The sequence below is a fragment of the Tursiops truncatus genome, chromosome 7, assembly GCF_011762595.2.
Source record: "Tursiops truncatus isolate mTurTru1 chromosome 7, mTurTru1.mat.Y, whole genome shotgun sequence".
Classification (NCBI taxonomy): Eukaryota; Metazoa; Chordata; class Mammalia; order Artiodactyla; family Delphinidae; genus Tursiops; species Tursiops truncatus.
In genome coordinates this window covers 57,532,706-57,538,156 of record NC_047040.1, presented here as the reverse complement: position 1 = coordinate 57,538,156, position 5,451 = coordinate 57,532,706, and the positions used below count along the sequence as shown (strand labels likewise).

Below are 5,451 nucleotides of genomic sequence, written 5' to 3'. Positions count from 1 at the left end.
CATAAAATGGCAGAACTCTCACCACTTCCCAAATAATCTGGGAACTCAGAGCCAGGAGAACACAGCTCACCCTTTATCACCAACACAGTGGATAACGCTGAAATGATCTCTCCTCGCCAGTTCTCTTCTAATTCACCGCCAGAAGGTTAGTTGAAAATTGTCTACAGCCCTCAGATATGGGTTTATTAAGAGATAGTCTGAATAGGATACTGTGAAGCATAAATACGGGCAGGCAATTCAAGACAACATGGTTAATAAAAAATGAGATAATTTACATAATTTTCTTGGTGCTTTTAATTAAGTAGTCCTCAAGAGAGAGAGGCCTGAGGCCTTATTGAAAGAGCCCAAGGCTCTTTTCCACTAACTAGTGTGTAATTTGGGGCCAACTGTTTAACCTCTCTGACCTTGGTTACTATGCTTGTTAAATAGGGATGATAGAAACTGCTCCATCTCAGGGATGTTAGGATAAAATGTGATGATAAATGTGAATGTACTTTTCAAAGTAAAAAGGGCACTCTATATACAACTGCTTGGTCTCAGAGAATTGCAAGTTAAATATATTTTTCCATTTAAACTGTATTTTTATGTATTATGTTGAGATATTATGGCCCAGAACGTAACTGTTTTATCAGCTGGTACGTGGGGTATGTATTTACGTTTTATAGAAATTATATAGGGGAGGATGAAGTAGTTTGGGTAGCTACTAAATCTTCACTATGTCTCTGTTAAGTGTTCTGATCCTGTTTATGTAAGTTGCTGGTAATCATTTGTGTAAGTTATATTATAAATTATACTTTATAACTCTGGTGAATATTTATTTTAGATACAAAATAGTTCAATTTTTTATGATGAAAAGACTAATTCAACCACAAAAATATCACTTAATCTTTAGTGGGAAAATTAGCTAGCTGTAAACCAAAACATTTGGTTTCATTGCATAAGGGTCCAACATTAAATTTAGCTTTAATATAAATGGCAAAATTGTAATAATGATAATACCCTTATTCTTAAACTCTCTGTAAATTTGTTGTCTTTCACTACCAGCAGAGGGAGCCCTGAGAATTAGATTGTGCCAAGATGGCTTTGTTAATTCTTCTGTGTTTACACATTTAGCTCATAATAAAGAAATAAAAATCCATCACAGATTAATGGAAAGTCATCATTCTTGGATTAGGCTGTAGATTACAATTTGATTTGACTACTGATTATAATGAGCTTTAATAGACTAGGAATATCTATAGCCTGTCTCTGCTCATCCTATCAAGGCATCAGTTACAAACTTCCACAATCTATCAAAGTTCAGTAATGATATCACAATGCGCAACTTCACAGGACATCAGAAAGGATGCACTCTCAAAACATAATTTTATCAAATACACTGCAACAGTATTATGAATTGCTCTCATTGACTACATAACATCCACATGAGAATTGGAAAACACACATATGATGTAATCAGTTTTTCCTCATTTAAACATATTTATTACTTAAATTTTATTACTTTTAAAAATAGGAAATAGACCAAAGTAATCTGAAGGGAAAACAAATGATGAAGTCCCAGCATTTATGATTCAGCGAAAAGCTTATTTACAGCATCTCACTGAAAAATAAAAGTTTTTCCAAACTTCAAGTATAACCTATTTATCAGAGAGCATATTTGCATTGTTTTATTGCCCTTAATTAGGTAAGAGTGCAATGCAATTGTATATTTTATGCACCTGTGACTAAACGAACCTGCTGAAAATTGAGACTGCAGTAACTGCATTTTAATATTACACAAACTCATTTTAATAATGGTATTTTAATTTTGGCATAACTGCTAACCTAATATCAAGAAGTTTCTTTGCATCAAGACGTTTACAAGCATGGGTCTTTGCCTTCAAGGAGCTTATCTATTACAGCTGGAAATTCAATAGCGATTGAATCCCTTTTTCACGCTAAGGAATTCACATCAGCAAACACTTACTGAGTACCCATTATGAGCCAGGCACGGTACTGAGTGCAGAGGTACAAATGTGAATGAGACAGCAATCAAGAGGCCAACACTGACGAACAAGTCAAGGACTACAAGGCAAGGTGGTACATACTGCAGTACAATAATAAAGGCAACACACTGCTGGGCTTTGAAATTACTGAAGGCAGGGAACTTATCTAAATCTTTGTAACCCCAATACCAAGCACAGTGTTTTGCATATGGTTACCGTTCAACAAATATATATTGAATTCATTAATTAACAACATGTGAAGTGTTTTAGTAAAGCATCTTTTTGGTAAATAAGTTACTTTAATATTTCCTACTACTTCCTCTTCCCATCACTCCAGTCTTTTTTCCCCTCATTCTCACAACTTATGGGATAACCATGCTTTCCTCTCATGTAGCACAGCAGTTGGGTCACATAATTGATGCTTGATTATTTGCTATTCCCCTGGCTTTTTTATTTGCTATTCTCTACCCTGTGATACCTTGGAATACGTGAGATGTATGTGATAATAATAACCCCTTTTCCCCCCAAAATCCCTACGACAATGACAGCAGTGATGGGCATTTGGCTAAGTACCACATATGCATTATCTCACTTGAGCCTTCAAATAACTCTCACTATTCCTATTTTTAGAAAAGATCTTATGCACAGAAAAATAATGTTCTTCAGGTCACAGGGCTGGTAACTGGTGGAGGTCAGATATGAATCTAGGATTCCCTGACAATAGCCTTCCTGCTCTGGATAACTGCACTATATTGTCTATTTAGATTGTCAGAGGCAATTTGAATTAGTAGTGGAAATACTTTCTTGGAAGAGCTAGTATACTTCCTCTGAGAATACTACAAATAAATGGGTTTTAATGTATCAGATATATTTAAGTTTTTTAAATTATATTGTGAATACAGTAAAATACTTAGGTTACAGAAGCATAAATGAATCAATAACTGATAATGTTTTCTCAGCAACATTTTTTTTTTTTTTGGTTGCACTGTGCGGCTTGTAGGATCTTAGTTCCCCAACCAGGGATAGAACCCCTGCCCTCTGCAGTGAAAGCACCGAGTCCTAACCACTAGACCTCCAGGGAATTCCCAACAAGTTTCTTTTAAAACTGAAGAACTAAGAGTTCGATTTCTGTAATAATCAAAACACCTTAAAATGTATCTTCACATGCTCACCAGACCCCAAAGGACTCCCCAGACCTGGACCACAGCACAGCCTGCTGTGGAACGCTTAGCAGCTTTGTTTCCCCAACTAGACTCATTAGCAGCGCCAGGTGGTAATAACTAGCCGACTGATTCCTACTAGTAAAAAAATCTGCCTGAGGTCACCATGGACTCTTTCCCCCACTCTCTGCTTCATCTCTGACCTGATACGCTTTTGGAAAATAATTATTCATGGCAGGAAGTTGTCATACAACAGAGAACGGTTGTGCGTCCTGGGATTATAGAGGCCCTCAGATCAAATACTTATTGTGAAAAGAATACATTGAAAAACATGGTTTTCACCTGCATAGAATAGTGAAATCCATTTATGTTTTTTTTCTTTCCTGTTTATTTCATCATTAAAGACCCAATAAAGGAAAGTATTTACCACTTGGGGAGAACGTTAGCACTGATCTTTAGCATTCAGCACAATCACATAGATTCTATAAACAGAAATAGCTCCAGCCTCCAACTGGAATAACAGAGTAGATATTTTAAAACCATCTTTTTTCACACATTATAAATTGTTACTCATGAGGTAGAAATATTCAGTATGAAGTAGTATGTGAAAACAGTAAGTACTTAGTTAACCATTCTCTAGGAGGATTTTTCAGTTACCTAAATTTTGTTCCTGCTTCACTTTTTTTTAATTTAAAAAAGGAAGATAAGGGGAAATAAATCAGAAGATATATTTAAAGCAACTTTCTGCTACCTTCCAAAGATTTGGTCAGCCAAACTCCTAGACCTGAAGCACTGTCCAACATAGTAGCCACTAGCCACATGAGGCTGTCAAGTATTTGAGATATGACTAGTTCAAATTGAGACTTGCTAAAGTTTAAAATACATACTAGATTTTTGGAAACTGAAGGTGGATAAAAAAGACAGTATCTCAGTAATAATTTTTTATATTGATTAAAGTCTGAGGCAGTGAGCTTGGTGGTCCGCGGATCTGTCTCTTGCTTCAACAGTATTTGGACAGAACAGGCCCAGGGACGCCCTTTGCTCCAGCCTCCGACCAAGCTCCAACCTTTTTCCAGTCGCAGCCTTCAGAACCAACCACTGAGCTATCTTCAGCCGCAAGGACCAACCAACACCATTTTTTGAGCTTAGCGCCTTATTACCAATCAACCATGAGCTCCCAGATTCGTCACAATTATTCCGAGGTGGAGGTCACCGTCCACGGCCCGGGCAACCTGCATCTGCAGGCCTTCAACACCTACCTCTCTCTGGGCTCCTATTTCCACCGAGACGACGTGGCTCTGGAGAGCGTGGGCCACTTTTTCCACGAATTGGCCGAGGAGAAGCGCGAGGGTGCCCAGCCGTCTCTTGAAAATGCAAAGCCAGCGGGCCGGCCCCCTTCCTGGACGTGCAGAAGCCACCCCAAGATGAGTGGGGTAAAACCCAGGACTCTGTGGAAGCTGCCCGCCAGACGCCCCGCTCTGTGACTTCCCGGAGAGCCGCGACCTGGCTGAGCAGCTGAAACTCACCGAGAAGATGAGGACCACGTGACTCACCTCTGCAAGCTGGTTGGTCCCCAGGCTGGGCCGGGCGAGTTCTCTTACAAACACTCACCCTCAGGCATGGCCTTCTGGAGCCCAGCTGTTACCAACCTGGGTTCTTGGACTCTTTAATCAATAGAAATTGATAAGAGGCCAGAGGGGGAATTTAGGCAAGGCTTTATTGGGACTCATGCTGCAGCATGAGGGAGCAAAAGCAAGTAACAGGTGCCCTCGTTCGTTCCTGGGAATAGCTAGGATGCGTTGCACTGGTCCCTTAAATGAGGTGAGGGTAGGGGTAGATCGGTGGGTGGGGCTGGAGGGGCGGCTTAGGTGGTCTGCCCATCCCTTTGGTGGTGCTGTGAGCAGGGATCATGCCTAGTATCCTGCTTTTGCTCCCCACACCTCTGAAGTGTCAGTTGGGTTTTGGCCTTTTTGTATCTCTTTGTTCATAATTTGCCCCAACTGTGCAAGCAGGCAGTTATTTTTAGTCCCTTATAGTTTCTTTGTATTCTGTTGCTGGAGGAGACATTTGTCCAGGTGCAAGCACTCCAGTAAAGGGTCCCAGGTCCCAGGTCCCAGGTCCCAGCCTGTCCCACAGCGGCGTCTGAGGAGCCCCTCTGGCGTCAGAGCTTCTGCCTGAAGCCCGTCTCTGCAGCCACTAGGCAGCTTTGTAAGCACCCTGGGGCCCTCTCCCAAGCCTTGGGCCAAATGGGAACAGTAAAGCTTTTTGCAGCCAAAAAAAAAAAGGCTGAAAATATTTTAGATATA

The 5,451-nt window shown here is 40.3% G+C and overlaps 1 pseudogene; it reads left to right on the top strand.

Moving 5' to 3' along the window:
- The first annotated feature begins 4,314 nt into the window (after window positions 1-4,314).
- Window positions 4,315-4,815, top strand: LOC117313001 (ferritin light chain pseudogene; annotated as a pseudogene).
- The last annotated feature ends 636 nt before the right edge of the window (window positions 4,816-5,451 follow it).